Source organism: Littorina saxatilis, linkage group LG2, assembly GCF_037325665.1.
Source record: "Littorina saxatilis isolate snail1 linkage group LG2, US_GU_Lsax_2.0, whole genome shotgun sequence".
In the NCBI taxonomy this organism is placed as follows: Eukaryota; Metazoa; Mollusca; class Gastropoda; order Littorinimorpha; family Littorinidae; genus Littorina; species Littorina saxatilis.
Genome location: NC_090246.1, coordinates 43,422,264 through 43,442,414, shown reverse-complemented (window position 1 = coordinate 43,442,414; position 20,151 = coordinate 43,422,264).

Here is a 20,151-nt window from a genome sequence, read left to right as displayed (position 1 = left end):
CGCTACTCAGTGCTGCACCGCCACCACACGCACACACTTTATCTACCCGCTTTATTGTCCCATGTTCTTTCTATAAAAATGCATTGCCTTTGCGTTTTTCTCTGGGACAGGGGTAGGAGCGGTGTGTGTGTGTGTCTGTGTGTGTGTGTGTGCGTGTGTGTGTGTGTGTGGGGGATGGTGGTGGTGGTGATTGGGTATGTGTGTGAATAAAACGTGTTTGGGAATGTGTTGATATGATATATTACATCTAGCAATCATATTTGTACGATTCGAACATGTTAAATGTGCTTCTTTGCGCGAATTTAGCGCATAACGCACAAACAGAATGATACAGAACCGTACACCCACTGGGAACAGAAACGTACATCACGTGTTTTGAAGGGGGGTACAGAAGCGTACACCAACATTTGCAGGTACTCCTAGAAAAGGCCTTACTGTGCCGCAGTACGTCATAGTACAGATAAATCCAAATAACACAATATAGGGGAGATATGGTACACCATTATGAATGTAAAATTGTTTAGGCTAGTGTGGTGTATAAATGCAGGGAAAGGCAAATTGTCGAATTTGAATCCATAACGCTGCATTTACGACCACAAAACGTACTCTAATTTCCCGTAAAGGCATAAATACAACTATTTTGTAAGATAGCTGCATTGAGGAGTATCTACACATCAGTTTTTATGTGACTGGTAATTGATTTACTTGTAATATAGCAGCCAAACATGTATGTAATGCAGCAACTTACCTACGTATGAGGACAGAATTGCTGCGAAACCCAGCGAAGAAAGCGATATGCCCTAAAACGGGCGTACACCTTCCTCCGGCGTGCTTCCTTTCCTGAAACCTTAACAAAGCAAACGTTTCATGTTTCTTTGAGTCTTTCAAATGTCACAAAACTGAGTATAAATTCTTCAAATACTTTTGGTCTTCCACTCTATGTAAGTGTTAAGAGTTACTTGATTTTGTGTAAACATCAAAAAGCGACAACAACCCACCACGGGAAGAATACAGTAAATTCGTCCAGTTATTTAGTCGTTGAAACTGTCCAAATCTGTCCAACCTGAAAAGGATGAGAGAACAATCAAACTTAAAATGATCTCCTTGTACGTCAACGATCGTCCAAGTGCCAAAGAAGATTACGAATTACTTACAGGTGATACAACCATTGGTTTAAACTGTTTTATTTAACGTTTGTGCATTATTTACAAAAAACGCATATTGAGTAAACAACAACAAGCATAATGCTTATAGTGGTGTTCACTATTTCTAGAAAATTACATATAATATAAATGGCGGCTATTGTACAGTTTAAAACCATTCATACTAGTCACACCAGGTGATCAAACAGGAGATCATCCATGATCACCACACCTCAATATGATCCATTGTCAGCATAAACCTTCTTGAAAACTGGCTTAGAAGTGTTAATAATAATTAACTTTGTGGTGTTATTCTTGCTAAAGCATTCGACGTCATTAATCATGAGTTACTTTTTAGAAAATCAGTTGAGTATAGACTGTCACCCTCCCTGTGCCTCCTCTCCTCTTTTTTAGCCGGGCGAAAGCAGTCCGTCAGCTTGAATTCAACTGTGTCAAGCAAACGACCTGTATTATATGGAGTCCCCCAGGGTTCTGTCCTTGGGCAACCACTCTTCTCCCTGTATTTTAACTATCTTCCTTTTAGTATTAATGATGTTTGTGAACTCTTTGCAGATGATACGATATAAAAAAGAAAAATCAGATGTCTGATAAGAAAAATTAGACAAAGTTTATTCATCATTGCAGAACAGTGAAGATGATCTCATAAATTGGACGGAATATAACCACATGATCGAGTCTTCACCCCCAAAAGACCGAATACCGTAAACTACCTTGTATACGCCCACCAAAATTGACATAGTGCAATATTATTTTTGATTGTGATAGCCTTAAAGACGTTTGACCTTATTTAGATTTTATCTGTACATTTATTAAATTTAAAGATGACACGGACAGCACTTTAGGTCAGTGTTATTGGAAATATGATAGGTGTGCTTGTTATTACTGACGTGAACCTATGTTTTATGTTTTATGTGTGTTGTCCTATACAATTGTTGTTATAATCGTTTACATGCAGTGCCGAAGAACATTTTCCATTTTTATGTAATATTTTAATCGACAATAAAGTGCTGTTATTGTTATTGTTATTGTTATCTGCGGTTGCACAGATTCAAGCCATCAAACTTGAGGGACAATCTCTTAAAACAAATATTGTGATCAAAAACCGGTCTTTTCAACTTCAGGGCCCGTATGCATGAACTGGAAGTCAGAAACACTGGAAGTAGAGGCCTCTTTTGAAAGTGGGAACTCCCGAAGTTAACTTTCTAACTGTTCCCTATGCATGAACGCCGTAGTGCTGACTTCGAGAGTATTCGGTCAAGGTCGCGAAAATTGTGGGAATCCCAACTAGTACATGCGTTTGTTAACGGTAAGCTTGGCGACCAGAAGAAACAAGTCTCATCGCGAGTTCAAAAGGGCGAACGTTGAGCGCGCTGTAGTACTAACAGCGTTATTGCTGTTGTTTTTTGAATGGTTAAACGAAAGGGTCGGTTCAAACCTGTGATAATTGTTTTGGAATCGAATGACTGCCTAGCTATGACAATGACTTTGTTGACCTGAATGTTAGGGAGAAAAAATAAATGATTATGTTGAACTTTTTTTCTCCTTTATTTAAATTTTTATCTCAGTTGCATGCAGGCAGCTTCAACCCTTTCTTTTTTGCCTCTCTTTTTTTTTGTTTTGTTTTTTTGTTATCGGGGAGCATCCGTCTTTATTGATCTTTTTTTCTGTTCTTTTTTCCTGCTTTTTGGCTCACGTAAGTGTAGCCTATGCGATCGTAACTTTGTCTGTCTGTGCGTGCGTGTGTGCGTGCGTGTGTATGTCTGTGGTAGAAACTTTAACATTTCGTCATTTGAAGACGTCACATTATGACGTAAGAGGGTTAGACGTCACGCGAAGGAATTACTGAAAGTCTCGGTCATTGTTATTGTGAGCGGGCCGAGACTAGTTGGCAGTCGTGTCCCTGTAAGTAGGCTACATGCAGACAGACAGATCTAGATCTAGTGTCTCGCTTTCTTGCACAGTGTCACCTATGCTTACTGTGTGTGTGTGTGTGTGTATGTGTGTATGTGTGACGGAGTGATTGAGTTTGTGTTACTGTTTGTCGATTTCTTACGTGAGCCTTGAAGGCTTCGCCTCTTGTTATATTAATGTTCAGTTGAAAGTCAAGATTGGATTTTTTTGTGAAAGCATAGGACAGTTTCTTTACGCAATTAAAAAACAAGTCGCGTAAGGCAAAATTACTACATTTAGTCAAGCTGTGGAACTCATAGAATGAAATTGAACGTAGTCCGCCGCTAGTGCAAAAGGCAGTGAAAGTGACGAGCCTGTTTGGCGCGGTAGCGGTTGCGCTGTGCTTCATAGCACGCTTTACTGTACCTCTCTTCGTTTTAACTTTCTGAGCGTGTTTTTAATTCAAACATATCATATCTATATGTTTTTTGAATCAGGAACCAACAAGGAATAAGATGAAAGTGTTTTTAAATTGATTTCGAAAATTTAATTTTGATCATAATTTTTAATTTGTTTAATTTTCAGAGCTTGTTTTTAATCCAAATATAACATATTTATATCTTTTTGGAATCAGAAAATGATGAAGAATAAGATGAACGTAAATTTGGATCGTTTTATAAAAAAAATATTTTTTTTTTACAATTTTCAGATGTTTAATGACCAAAGTCATTAATTAATTTTTAAGCCACCAAGCTGAAATGCAATACCGAAGTCCGGCCTTCGTCGAAGATTGCTTGGCCAAAATTTCAATCAATTTGATTGAAAAATGAGGGTGTGACAGTAGTGCCGCCTCAACTTTTACAAAAAGCCGGATATGACGTCATCAAAGACATTTATCGAAAAATGAAAAAAAACGTCCGGGGATATCATACCCAGGAACTCTCATGTCAAATTTCATAAAGATCGGTCCAGCAGTTTACTCTGAATCGCTCTCTACACACACACGCACACACACACATACACCATGACCCTCGTCTCGATTCCCCCTCTATGTTAAAACATTTAGTCAAAACTTGACTAAATGTAAAAATGAACACAGAGACAAAAACCGGTTGTTGCAGCCTGAATGTAATTGAGGCCTATAAATAAAAAGATTAATAAAAAAAAAACTTTTAAAAACTTTTGCTCCCAGCGGCACTTGAACCCAGAGCGCCGGATCGAATTTCCGAATCCGTAACCACTGAACATGCTACTCGTGTGGAAATTGCGTGATGAAAAGATGTAATATGAGTTATTCAGTCGTGATGGTTTAAAAGCTCGCCACCTTCGCCGAATGACTCGAGCACGTTTTATTTCGGTTGAGGGCCCCAAAGGGTTTAAAACCGTGATCGTGATTGGCGTTTTTTGACCTTTCTGTGACCGTGATTGCCGAAATTTCCATTTCTGTGATCGTGATGGGACTTTGCCCGTGATCCGTGATGACAAAAAAATCAAGTCTCGTGATCGTGATCGTCATTTGTTTTCGTGATCGTGATGGGCATTATTGCAAAGCATTTCATTTTCAACGTACATTTTTCACAGCTGTATTACACTCTATGATCCTCTAGTCTGTTCGGTAAGGAGCCAACCCCGATTGAAGGGAAGCAACAACACATTCAGAAATATGATTTTGAGAGCGATTGCTTCCCTTTAAAAGAACCAATTACACACTGACAAAAAGAGATCCAATCAGAAGGCAAATTGCAAAAGTCTGCCAAACTTCATCCAATGGAAGGGCTTCGTGCAAAAGTTTTGAGTGCAATTCGAATTCGAAGATCAAAAATGGCGTGCAGCGGTACTGTCATCGAACTTCTGTTATATTTTGTGGATTCAAGCCAGACCAAAGCAGGCGGCGAGAATGCCTTCCTTGGTGGAAAGGTCAGGCTACGGGTCGGTCTTTCTGAAGACGAAATATCAAGGTATGTTGATCTATGTTGCTCTATGACTGTTCTGAATGTAGGCAAAGATCTTGAAATTTGTTCAAGATCTTTGAGTTTGAGTGAGATCATTGACATTGTCGACATTGCCACGTCCGGCTGTCACTCGCTCAGTGTGACCTCGACTGGCTCGAGATCGAGTCTGCGTTTAGCCAAAACCGAAACTAGAAATGTGTTTTTCATCCCAGCAACGTGGACACGCTTGGCATAGATTCTAATTGTCGCTTCTTTGCATTAAGCTTGGATTTATTTTAGCGCCTGTAAACTTTAATATCAACAATGGGTTAAATTCAGAAACAATGGCGGGGAGACGCGCCAGTTTGGGTCACTTGATCCTCATGTCAAAGACGATCAAAGTCATGTTCGTTGGGGATTTTGTCAGGCATGCTACTTTTCCGGTAATTGCCGGAAATCCGATAAAGCCGTTTTCAAAATCCGGTAAAGTCAATTTTTTTCCGGTGAAGTTCAAAAATTTCCGCAAAAACGATCCGTGTGAATATCGCGCAACGCGACCGGGCGCCGGTCTCAATGAAGCCAGCGCACAGTAGTGTTGTTTTCACCAGTTTGGAGGTGTGTTGAATGGTGGTGGGGGGAGGCTAAAATGGGATTTTTAACAAGATCACAACACTATTACAACCCCTAAAATGATGCCCAGAATGCACCAGATTGCACAGATTTTAACCGTTTTTTGAAAACATTTCCGGGGGGGCATGCCCCCGGACCCCCCAAGTTGGCTCGCCTGCTTCGCAGGCTCAGGCTTGTGGCTTCGCTACTGGTACTGCGCGCTTCTTTCAGGTAAAACCGTTTTTGGCCTGTAGCATTCCTGTTTTTTATTCAAGGCCATGGAACCAGGCGATGGTGTACCTCAAATTGTACGGCAAAGTTGAAAATAAAGAACCCATCACACATACATGTACTTTAATTTCAATCCACCCAATAGTTTTTGAGAAAATGGGTTTACAAGATTTAGCTCTGGAAATGTGAAATTGTGCAAGTATATATTCATGTGTGTTAGTGAGGGTTGAATGTGTATGAGTGTAGAGAGAGAGAGAGAGAGAGAGAGAGAGAGAGAGAGAGAGAGAGAGAGAGAGAGAGAGAGAGAGAGAGAGAGAGAGAGAGAGAGAGAGAGAGAGAGAGAGAGAGAGAAACCCCAATGAAAACAACATTCTTGTTACTGATTACAAATCATGATATGTATTTCTATGTGTGCATGAAAGAGAATTCAAAAAATAATTATAAAAAAGTGCAACAGTTGTCACTTTGTGTTGAATAAACAATAGATCCAGAGGAGCGAATTACTGTGTGGTTGTGTTTACTTTGACACGTGCTTTCTGTACATGCAACTTTTACTGTGACCGTGATTTGCCACTGGTGTTCGTGATCGTGAAAACAAAAATCAAGATAACTGTGATCGTGAAAGCGAAAATTTCCCTTCCCGTGATCGTGATGATACCCCCCCTTTGGGGCCCTCTCGGTTAGTAACTGATCGAACTGTCGCTTTTGAGCCACTCTGTTTCAAGCATTTCACCTAAATTAAACAAGAATGTCACAGTTCGTGTCTATGGTGCAGGGTAGCCGACCGTCTCATTGTAGCCAAGTTACGACAGTTGCTCGATTGACACATTTCACGTCTTCGATATTCTGTCTGAGCTCATTTCCCAATGAGCTGCCTTAAAAACAGGAATGTCCTGCAATTGTAGTATGGGTTGGAGGTTTCGTTTGGATGGGTAAGGACCCTTAAGAAGCGATATCGTCGTATAATGATGTCTAGTGAGAGACCCTGCAAAATAACATTGAAAGTGGGAACTTCGGAAGCAAAGTTGCCAGCTACTCGGTATGCAAGTGCTAAATTGAAAGCCGAAGTAGTGGCTTCGAGGGTTCTGAGGTCAAGGTCGAGGAAATCCCAATTAGTGCGCATGCGTTTGTAAACGGTAGGCTGGTGACCAGAGGAAACAAATCTCATCGCGAGTTCGTAAATGGGCGAACGTTGATCGCGCTGTAGCTTTTACTATAGTTGTTGCTTCTGCCTGGTTGAACGAAAGGGTCGGTTCAAAGCTGTGTTGATTGTCTTGAAATTGAATGACTGTCTATAATAATGATTTTGTTGACCAGAATGTTGGGGAGAATAAAACATTTTTTGTTTATGTGGTAGCGAAGTCGGTCATGTTAAACCTCTTCTTTTTTTTAATGATTGTGTATAGGTAAAACTGTTTCGGACAAAATAGGTAGGTTAGAACGAACGTTTGGGTTACTGGTAAATTTGAAAAGGCAGAAATCAATCCGTGTTTGGGGAATCAAGATATAAGGTGTTGTGAAAAGAAGATAAGTTCAGTGACTTTCATATTTATTGGGAAAATGTGTGTCCGAATTTTTACAAAAGATAAATTGTTGTACTTTGGTATTTGTAAATTTTGTTTGTCCTCGTTAATTGTGAACAGGATGTATGTTTATATAAAGTTGAAAGTCAAGATTGGATTTGTTTAGCCTACGCGCGTGTGTGCATGTGTGTTAGACATAGACATAGACATAGAACACTGTATTATCTCAATTACGAGAAACTCGGGTGTGGTGCATCATAATAAACAAGATAAAACGTAAGAACATCAATAAAATATCGAGGCACAAATACTCAGAAACACCCCCTCGTAGTGTGTGGTAAGGGGGGATGGGGGGGGGTGCACACACACACACACACACACACACACACCGTCGAACACACGCACACACACACAAAAACACACACACACACACGCACGCACGCACACGCACACACACACACACGCACGCGCACGCAAACAAACGCACAATTATACCCGCACGCACGCACACACAGGCAGGCACTCGCAAAAATACATACAAACACATACACACACACATACACACACACACACACACCCCTCCCCCCACACACACATGTTCGCGCGTGCACGCAAACAAACGAATGAATGAACAGACGCACAACTACACACGCACGCACGCACGCACACACACACACACACACACACACACACACTTTCTCTCTCTCACACACACACACACACACACACACACACGCACACTTTCACACGCAAACTCTCACACAAACACACACTCACACTACACATGCACACAACGACGCCCATTTACATAGAAACACCCCCTCGTATAAGCGGGGATGAAAGAGTGGTGGCCCAGAACGAACAAAAGTCAAAGCTGGCTGGTTTGTATTCAGGGAAATTTGCACGAAATGCACGCACGAGATACGACTTTTCCTTCTATTTTCTCTGTTTGGGACTTTCATTTGCGTCAGCTCGGTTTGATATGAAAAACCGAAGAAAAGCCCTGCCCTTTTGCACTGAGAAACTTGGGAAGTAGCGTTTGTACTCCTGGGTCACTTACTTCCTAGTTTGCTTCCAAAGTAAGCTCTTTTTTCGTCCCATGCATGCGAAAGTGAGGATGTACTTCCGATGTCGCTCAAAACTTTGGGAGTAGTCGCAAACTACCCTCAGTTACTTTCTCGCTTTGCTTCGAAGTAAGCCCTTCTTCCGGCCCATGCATACGAAAGTGAGGCAAGTACTTCCGATGTCACTCAAAACTTCGGGAGTTGTCGCGTACTTCCCCCATAAGCATACAGGTCCAGAAGAGCTTTGAGAACTTTTACTCTCTTTTATTACTAAGCTGCACTGCGGTTAGAGTATCAATACACGGTATGCCTTTATAACAGCATCTGTACCGCATGCGGAAATTTACAAACACTAAAAACAAAAGATTGATTTATTTTCATATTGATCCATATTTGTCCATAACATCAGTGTTTCATCATATCGAAACTCTCAGTTTTGATAACACATTCAAATGTTGTTCAAACATGTATGTTCAGTAAATTACCATTCTGTACATGAATGAAAAAATATAAAATGAAAACATAAAATGCCATACTTTTTATCATTTGCCCAAAGTGCACAAGAGACTTGACAATCCTCCGGGACGTCCGATTGTTTCAGGCATTGGAGGTCCCACTGAACACCTGTCCAAGCTAGTGGACCACTGGCTTCAGCCAATTATTCACCAGCTTCCCTCCTTTGTGAAGGATACAACACACTTTCTCAAAATTGTAGAAGAGTGGAAAGAAACCTATGAGCCTTTGCCTGAGGATGTACTCATTGTCACTATTGATGTGGTTGGGCTGTACACTAACATTCCTCATGAGGAAGTGGGTCCTGCTATACAGGCAGCGTTGAACCAGTACGACGCAGCACCTCAGTCACCACCGCTTGATCTACTGGTCCCGATCATTGAACATGTCCTCCAAAACAACGTGTTCCAGTTTGACGGCGAAATCTACAAACAGAAGTTCGGGACAGCAATGGGAACACCTATGGCACCCACAATAGCTAACATTTTCATGGCCTGGATAGAGGAAAGAATTTTGAAAAACTCACCATGGACCATCCACAACACATGTTGGAAAAGATTCATTGATGATGTGGCGATGCTGTGGTTTCACGGAGAAGAACAACTGAACCTGTTTCTGAAGTGGATTAACACGCTGCACCCATCCATAAAGTTCACAGCCAACTACGGTGCACGCAACATCCCATACCTGGACGTGAACCTCAGCATCGCCGACAACTCCATCGTCACCGATCTTCACACCAAACCCACAGATGCCAACATGTGTCTGCCATTCAATAGCTGCCATCCAAGACATTGTACAAGGTCCATCCCCTACAGCCAGTGCCTGCGGATCAGACGAATCTGCTCTTCCGAAGAAAATTTCCAAAAGAGATCACAAGAACTGAAAGAAAAGCTCTCAAAAAGAGGCTATCCGAAGCCTTTATTGGAAGAAGCCATCAAAAAAGTAGCAGCGATACCCAGAAAAAACACACTAAACTACAAAGAACGACAACAGACAGACCGTGTGCCCATCATCATTACCCACAACCCTGCAAACCCACCTCTGTCCCAGTGGCTCAAAGACTATTTGCCCATCCTACACTCAAGCAGCAGAATGCAAAAAGCAGTCCCCCAGCCGCCAATAGTAGGTGAACGTAACTGTAGAAATCTCAGGCGTATTCTAATGCCCAGCAAAATGCCATCAAAACAGCAGAACCAGCAACAACCCGATGATCACCAGCACCAGCAACAACAACCTGGTGACCTACAACAGCAGCAGCAGCAACATGACGATCCACAGCAGAAGCAACATGAGGATCCACAGCAGCAGCAACAAGAACCTAATTACCAACATCAACAAGAACCTGATGAACAACAGCAGCAGCAGCAAGAACCTGATGACCAACAGCAGCAGCAACAAGACTCTGATGAGCAACAGCAGCAGCAACAAAAACCTGATGACCAACAGCAGCAGCAACAAGAACCTGATGACCAACAGCAGCAGCAGAGACATGAAGATCAACCGCAGCAGTGTGGTGTGTCTTCGTCTTTTGTGGGTGGTCCTTGCGTGGGGCGCGCCTCTTCACAATGCACTAGTAGCAACAATGGTGTTCACCAGAAGCCCTTTCACCAGCAAAATGGATGCCATAGGTGCAGTGGGAGGAGGTGTGTGTTGTGCGGGGGGCACTTGCAGGAGACGAGGACATTCCACAGTGTTGTTAATAGAGGTACACACAATATCAGAACTTTCATGTCCTGTGACACAACCAACTTGGTTTACCTAATTGACTGTGGCAAATGCAAAAAATGTCAGTATGTCGGCGAAACTGGACAGACACTTAAAAAACGTTTCTATGGCCACAGGCACAACATCAAACACTACAAAGATCATGCAGGACACACGGACAGTACATTAAAATATACACGAGAAGATACAATGGTCGCTAAACATTTTAATCTCCCTGGACATACACTAGCAGACATGCAATGCACAGCCATAGAAAAAATCCATGCAGAAGACATTGCTTTGAGAAAGAGAAGAGAAAGGTTCTGGAGACATCAGCTGCAGACCAATTTCCCTGACGGACTTAATGTGTTTGACTAATTGACTGTTGCTACCCTCTGTATTTGTTATTACGAGGCTGTTCGCGGATATAATGTTTGGATATTTTTCTATAATTATCCCTTTGTTGTTCGCAGCAGAGTACACAACGTCTTTTGACGCTATCAACAAGATAAACAGTGTCCTATGGCTATAAACTTATCAGCCTTGTAACATGTTAGCTCCCTGGATCGCATTCAACACCTGGAAGTATGTGTGTGTGTGCGTGTGGGAGTGAGTGTGCTCAAGTGTATGTGCTTGCAAACATATGACGTTTTACCTTTACTGCTTACTTTAGAGAGAGAGAGAGAGAGAGAGAGAGAGAGAGAGAGAGAGAGAGAGAGAGAGAGAGAGAGAGAGAGAGAACAATAGCAAATTTGCACGTGTTTTATCTATTTTTAGAATGACGTCATTTGTATTCTTACGTAATTTCCTTTCTGTTTTTACGTCATCGTTTGTTTTGATTCCATTACATGATTACTGAAGAAGGAGTTTTCACTCCGAAATATTTATTTCATTTTGGTGTTTGGGTGTTATTTTTTATTCTCATTCTGTACATGACCTAAGAATTCGTGTAAAGCCTGTAATGTGTACATTTGTGTGTGTGTGTGTGTGTGTGTGTGTGTGTGTGTGTGTGTGTGTGTGTGTGTGTGTGTGAGGTGTTTATTGGAATTGTAAAGTGCTTCGAGCTGTGAATCGGGACTTGCGCTATAGAAAAGTGACTTATTATTATCATTATTTTATATAGTCCTGTGAATTCTGTTTTAATAAAAGAATTTACGTGTTTTTTGTTTTTAAATTTTAATTCAAACATGTAGTAAACACCTGGAGTATATCATACATTTCACTATCACATAAATAACAGTCTCTAAATATTATTATTTCAAACACTCAGATTAAACTTACACTTGTTTTATACCAGGCCCCTGAGGGTTAAGTCCCTTTGAAAAATAAATAATATTTCAAGGGGTGTCCCATATCTAAATTTACTTATACACATTTTTCCAATCAAAATTAAATGTGTAAGATACTTAAACATATCATGTGTCAAACCATTCTTATCTCGCACACAAATCAGCACATCTGTTCCGTGTAAAATAATTGCCATGTTATATCGATCGTAAAACAATGTTTCAACATGCTTCCAGAAATGGTGAATTTTACTGCAATAGAAAAAGAAATGTTCAATATAATCAACTTGTTCAATACAATATGGACATTTATCATTATTTGCGAGTCCCATTTTTAAGAGAAGAATATTGGTTGGGTATATATTGTGTAGTATCTTCCACTGTAATTCTCTTAATCTAGTTTCTGTTGTTATCTCTTTTGCATTAAGCCAAACTTTTTCTTCAATATTAATACCAAGTTTGTTCAGCCAAAATCGAACACAACAGGGTGGACTATATTTCATATCTGTCATACAATTTGGAAAATCTCTAGCTTTTAACATCACTTTATCATTAAAATACAATTTTGAAAATTCTTCAGTAACAGCATACATAATCGGTATTATTCTTTAAATAACGAGACAACGCCGAGTGAACAACAATGTACTGTAAATAGAGTTATGGTGAAGTACCAATTAAGTTCTGTACGTTATGAAATGACAAAATGGAATTGTTTTCTAAAAGGTCATTGACACGTGTTATTCCTTTTAAAACATTTTTTTTAGGAGTTAAGGATCGGTTGAAAAAACGGATCTAATTATAAAAAATTGCCAAAAAAATTAAACATCGACATAATAACTAAAAGATTAATGTGTTTGAATTAACAAATGACCAAGAATTTTGTTTGGCAGGCAGAGTTATTTCCCTTTGTGGGACTTCTCAAAAGCTTCTGCATTTTGGAAGAAAAAGGGTGTTTTTTATAGCCCCATGAAATTTGCGGAACGCATGCCAGGGCAAAAGGTTGTGATGCACGTGCTACAACAGGGTCTTGGCTATGAACATCGCTCACCAGCTTGTGTTTAAAGGTTGACACGCTGACACAATTATGCACAGTAGCAACATGCCCCCACGAAGAAAACAGAGCGATTTGGATAGAGGAAGGGCAATAGGATGGCTACAAGACGGTGTTGCTGCCAGGCAAGTGGCCCAGAGGCTTGCAGTGGCTCCCTCTGTCATCATCAGACTAAAACAGAGATTCCACGCAACTGGAAGAGTGCAGGAGCGACAAGGTTCTGGTCGGCCCAGAGTCACCACACAAAGAGAGGATCGCTTCATTCAGAGGCAGGGCATGCAACAAGAATGGCTACGGCAAACAACATCAGGCAACGTCTACAAGCTACCACCAACACTGTTGGTAGTGGTCAGACGATCCGAAACCGCTTACACAACTTTGGCTTGCGTGCAAGGCGTCCAGTCCGAGGAACAACCCTGACTACTAATCACTGAGCAGCTCGCCGAGCCTGGTGCACTCAACATGTGAGGTGGCAACGTCAGCAGTGGGCTCAGGTGTTATTTATAGATGAGTCCCGCTTTTACTTGGAACCTGCTGATGCTCGCATCAGAGTGTGGAGACGTCGAGGAGAGCGCTTCGCAGAAGGCGCTGTTCTGGAACGACAGCGTTTTGGCGGAGGCTCTGTTATGGTCTGGGGAGGGATCAGCACACGTCTAAGAACACCTCTGTACCATGTAGTGGGCAACTTGACCGGTGTCCGCTACCAGAATGAGATCCTGCAACCCCTCGTTCCAGCCCTCCAAACGATCGGCCCTCGTGCGATTCTTCAGGATGACAACGCACCTCCCCATCGCTCTGCAGCTGTAAACACCTTCATCCAGCAGGCCAGGGTCAACAGGATGCTGTGTCCGGACCTGAACCCCATAGAGCACATGTGGGACGAGCTTTGTCGTCGGGTACAGCAACATCACCCTCCTCCTGCCAATCTGGGTCAACTGCTGCAATGGCTCCAGCAGGAGTGGAATGGAGTTCCCATAGCATTCATATGCAACCCGATCCACTCCATGCGCCAACGATGTGTTGAATGCCTGGCACACAACGGAGGGCACACGCGTTATTGACACTGATTCACATTGTTGTGAATTCCATTTTCGAGGGTTGTCACGTTTGACACACTCTAGCTAAATTGTCGCTGCCGCGTTCGATCTTTGCTTTGTTTGTCATTACTCCTTGGTTGTTCAATTATATAATTTTTAAAAAATGAAAGAATTCGGTCTTGTCTGTTTTGTGTGGCGTGCTTGTAAAAAAATGATCCTTAACTTTTTTTGAGGAGTGTATATATGATTAAACTATTCCCTCTTTGGGCGAGGGATGGTTGAAAAAATACTCGTTTGTATTGCTTGTGCCACAACCCTTGTAAAATAAAATTTGATTTGATTTGATTTGATCGCATGCCAATATGCAACCGTGGGTTCGCTGACGACATTATAGACGTTGCAGGGAAGACGGCCGACAACTCAGCACGACGACAAGTGCATGACGGTGACCTTCTTTTTTCCCTCTCACACAGTCGGGACGGCGCCTTTGCGAGCCGTTCCGACTGGAAAATGGAGCAATTTGTCGTCGTCGCCAAAACGGAAGATAGAAATTGCTCTTTGCTGTTAAGTCGAGTTCACTTTAATGAAATTATGTGTAATGGACATATAGATTGTTCATTTTGCAAATAGCTTTTGAAGACAAATTAAATAAATCTTTGATAGGCGTGGATTTACAGTTTTTTTGTCGGGAACCATCTCAGATGCTCATAATAGTCTGAGAATTTTGAAATTAAAGGTTAAACTAATACAATCAAATAAAACTTCACGGTTTTAGAATTACAAGGGAGTAATAAAGTTATAGCAAACAAATCCGCCGTTGTACATGTGTCGGAAGAACGTTAAATCTTCGCTTGAAATGAGCTGCGCCGCGTGATTGACTCAAATCGCCTTCCATACCGGAAGTTGACATAACCTTGAAAAAATGTCTGCAGCAGACGACACCGCCGATTGCCAGTCGGCAGGAAAATACTCAGAGGTACGCGAGCTATTTGTGTTGGAACCTTGAATATTAATGATTATTGCTAAATGTAGAGATTTAACAAGTAGATGACACAACTGATTTAGCTGTTTTTATCGCGTACGCGTGGTTATTGAGTGAATTGAGCGAAGGGTAGGGCCTTCAAAGTTTACCCGCCACGATAATTTGAATACTTGCACTGAGTGTACTTAACATTTTTGTGACTAGCGCTGTAGATTTGTTAATGTTTCATCTTTGTTTAGTCTGCTCTCTTACATTTATTGCGTTGTGATACTGAGGCAAAGAAAACTAAGGGGTGAAGTAGGGTTTTACTCTCCGCCGTGTACGAAAAGTATGGCAAGCCGACTTATGACTAGAATATGACTAAAATGTTTCTGTTTGATGTTCACATTTTTTTTTTTTTTAGGAGCGCCTGTGAACATATGCGCTCATGCGTGCGTGCGCATACGTGCGAGTGTATGCCTGCGTGTGTATGCATCTCATTGCATGCCGGCGTGCATTTGCGTACTTACATGCGGACTGCGTATGCGTACGTGCGTATAATTATACACGTGCATGCTTATAGTAGCGGGTGTGTGTAAAAGCTACTTCTACGTCAAAACTAATGCTTTGGGGGTGAAACATATCACAAAGAGGTCAGTCTGTTTAATATTGTGCATTAGATTTCTTTGGCTAAGCATTAATATGATACCTTTACAGAATGACGAGGGAAAATGCATCATCTGCCAAATCAAGTCCTGCAATGAACTAGTTACACTTACGGCAAAAGGTTGTACCGGAATCAACACCGCAAGTCAAGGAAGAGGTGAAGAAAACATGCATGCAGATGTTGGATATTATGTTTACAAAGACTGTCGTCGCGAGTACACTGATCCGAAAAGAATTGAAACAAGCTTAAAGGCACAGTAAGCCTCCCGTAAACCATCACAGATACTGTCAGGCTTTTACACACAGTACAAACACCCTTCCAAACGCTCACCAAACGGGAACATCCTAGGTGCCCTACGTAAAGAGCGAGCAATTTTCAAAGAATTAATTTTGCGGATTGTCTGTCAGACAATCGGACCGTGGTGCGTTTTCTTAAATCATAAAAGAATTCTTTTTTCATCAAGACAAGATCAGTACAATTCGAAGTTTTGAAAGTTTGAAAAAAGAAAAGCCCGGAAGCAGGGTCCCGCAAGATCGTGGTTCTCGTAGTTTTTGGGACACACGATCGGAAAGGGAGAACTTAGACCCATCAGAGAAAACGTCGAGTCAATCTTGAAGATCACCGCACCAGCGACCAAGAAACAAGTGAGATCGTTGCTGGGAATGATCGGATATTACAAGAAGTTCGTTCCATCCTACTCAACATTGACAGCACCGATGACCAACCTCTTGGCAGGCCGCCAGAAAGGGCCCGTCACATGGACAGACGAATGTGCACTGGCTTTCGAGCAGATCAGGAAATTTCTTTCCAGAGGACCTGTCCTGAAGCTGCCGGATCTCAGCAAACCGTTTGCAGTGAGGACGGACGCCAGTGGCACAGGCATCGGAGGAGTCTTGTTGCAGGTACATGACGGAATGCAGCATCCAACAGCGTTTGCCAGCAGGAAACTACTCCCACGAGAGACACGCTACAGTACAATCGAGAGAGAGTGCTTAGCCATCGTCTGGACACTGACCAAGTTCCAGAGATACCTTTGGGGGCAGGAATTTCACCTGGAGACAGATCACAGACCACTTCAGTACATCGCGTCGTCGTCGTACAAGAACGCGAGGATCATGCGCTGGTCATTGTCACTCCAGGAATTCCGCTTCACCATCAAGAGTCTGCCAGGGGACGACAACATCTTCGCTGACATTCTGTCACGATCAGGATCGGATCAACAGATTCCGTACGCACCTTAGCAGGTCGGAGGATGCCTGAGAAAAGAATGGAACATTCTTTTTTTCAGGGGGGGGACGTGTGAAGGAAATCACGAATAACACTAACAGGCAAAGTTTGACAGTGATATCCTCCACGCTTTGAGAGCGCTAACCAGAGATAATAGAGTGACGTAGCGAAGTGTGGTGCACGTACTGTGAATTCAGCTCACTGACCGAGAGAGTTGATGTTGTGAATCGCAACGAAGATATCGTTACAATTAACCACTGTCCAGCGACAGGGAGGGGTTGTCACAGGAATCGACCGGGAGAAAGGAAGCCCGAGTAAAGCACTTAACAGGTAAATGGAATAAGCATTTGAATATCGCTAATGTTTATCGCATAAGTTGAATCGACTAACACTGAAACTTTAAACATAGCAGACAGATATCTAAGACAAGATGTCCGCTATTTATGTTGTGCAGTGCGTCGTATAACCGGTCGAAAAGGAAGATAGCGACCAGATGACAGAATGAAGGACCTGAGAAGCCGCCGGAATATCACGCCTATAGACCCGCATAGCTGAGATTCGACGGGATTTCTAGAAGCTAGTGCACGGTTATTTTTGTCCGTAGAGTTGGACCATAGAGGTCACAGGGCGATAGAAACTGAGTAGACCGAGGTCACCAGTAGCAGGAATTAGTAGTTAAAATACATTTCCTAGTGAACGGCAATAGACGCTGTGTAATTCTGCGTAGGACCAGAATTAAAATATGTCTACAATATCTTAATTACTTAAGAGATAAGGAATATTTAGTAGACAGAGCAGACGGTGATTTAAGTCTGCCGTAGTAGGAACTATAACTGTTTTCTGTTGACTACACACGAGCCGTGAGTCGATACCTGTAAATTAGATATCGTGTGCCTGTGAGTTCACGGACTGTTTGTGTAGTTTTATACCTAAGTGAAGGGTAGAGAGTTTTGTTATTGCAATTGTGTACGAGATTGTAATCTCGAGTTGTTTTTTTGCCTACAAAACTGTGAGTACTAGATTTTTGAGTACCTAACATTTATGTTCATGATTGTGTGTATTTGTGTGTATGATGTCATAGCCGTATAATACAGTGGAGGGAACGTACCTTTGGCGTTGTGTTTGATTCCTGTATGACAGCATATTAGCGCATTTAAACTCAGAGGCAAAAGAAACGCAAATGCTGCAGTGAAGATGGGTTACCCATGAATTTTAATGTCGAATTAATTATTTCGGGTTAACAATAACAAGGAAACGAATTGACCGATACAAAAACCATACGGAAAAGTGTAATGGGATGAGAGCATGACGTGCCATGTTCCACTGAACACTGTTTGAAGACTGTTGAAAGTCAATAGCGTGTTGCTCCTCCCTGGGCGTTGATGACTGTGGCGCACCTCCGGTACATGGAGAGGACGAGGTGATTAATTTGCTGCTGAGGGACCTGAGCCCACACCTGGGTCACGGCAGCACGCAGTTCTGCTGCTGTGCGGGGTCTCCGGGCAAGGGCATTAATCCTTCTTTGCATGATGTCCCAAAAGTGTTCGATTGGGTTGAGATCCGGAGATCGAGCAGGATGAGGCAGAATGTTCACGCTGTTGTGACGCAACCTGTCCTGGGTAGAACGTGCAGTATGGGGACGGGCATTGTCTTGCTGGAACAGGCAGTTCCGGTACCTCTGGACAAATGGAACCACATAGGGACGCAGGACTTTATTGATGTAGCGTTCTGCATTGACACCATTCCCACGACCTTGGCCGACGTTCTGAAAGACGACAGGTCCCACTCGCTAATTGACACCAATGGCGCCCCATATCATGACGCTGGCACCTCCCCATCGATCATGCTGCAGGATGTTATTGTTAGCAAACCGCTGTTCAGGTCTTCGCCAGATCCGGTCACGCCCATCGCCAGGTTCCAGGCAAAAGCGCTTCTCGTCCGAAAAAAGAACCCTCCGCCAGTCCCGATGGCGCCAGTGGGCATGCTGCTGGGCCCAGGCTAGACGATCCAGGCGATGCTGAGCTGTCAAGACAGGACGTCGAGCAGGACGTCGAGCAGGACGCCGATTTACCAGGTTCTGCCCACCAAGGCGTCGGCGTAGAGTTCTGGCACTGACGGGTTGTCCATGCACCCCAAATGTGTTACGGGCTGTGTTGGCGGCAGTTTCGAATGCATCTCGCTGGTGCTGATGGACAAGACGGCGATCTTGTCGAGCTGTTGTTACCCGGGGTCTGCCACGCCCTGGTAAGTCGCAGGTACTGTTAGTGGCATGAAAACGTTGCTGCAGGCGATAAACCGTGGTGACATTTACTCCAAATGCCCTAGCAACTTGCTGAACTGATTGTCTGGCATCAAGTCTCCCGATCGCCTGTTGGCGCTGATCTGGTGATAGTCTCGGCATCGCGCCTGTGTCGCAGAAATGAATGTTGTAACAGTTTTGTGAGTACGGTACAGCTTGCCTGAACACTCTGAACACGAAAAGCTGCTTTTCCACATTGTGCATGTGCTGAAAGTGGTCCCCATGACGGTTTGGGATCCCCGTCAACAAGACCTCACGTGTGACCCAGATAACGGCAAACACGGTTCTGACAAGATAAGACCGCTAAAACAACACGTGCAGAACATGCTAGTATCATTATTTTCTTGTTATTTCAAGTCCATAAAGGTTTAATTAACGCATCCTTTATTTGCGTTTCTTTTGCCTCCGAGTTTACATTCATTCACACGATGTTTAATTTTGTGGCAATTTTTTATGATTAGATCCGTTTTTTCAACCGATCCTTAACTTTTTTTGAAGAGTGTATCTCCCCTCTCTCACTCCACTCTCCCCCTCCTCTCTCTCTCTCTCTCTCTCTCTCTCTCTCTCTCTCTCTCTCTCTCTCTCTCTCTCTCTCTCTCTCTCTCTCTCTCTCAAACACGTTTCATGTAACTGGTTTGGGTTTCAAAATAATAAGTCTTTTTTTCTTGTCATTTCTTTTACCTTCTACCGAGATCTCCACATTTTCAGTGTGATAAAAGGGTCGAAACCGAAATAGGGATTGGTTCAGAGCACAATTATGAGACCTTAATGTGCTGCTCTTTATTGAGGGCAGATTCCCTCTTCTAAAAGCGCCGTTAATTCAGTTAGGGGCCATTCTGGCGTCAGTAAGTTCGCGGACTTTTTCATCAATTCATCAGCGGGATCTTGGATGGCGCAAAATTGGCATTTCGATCCAGTAATGGCGCCATGAAATGGGATTTCTCACTTTAGTACAGTTGAATGTCTCGGCAGAAATCTAACAGTTTTAATTT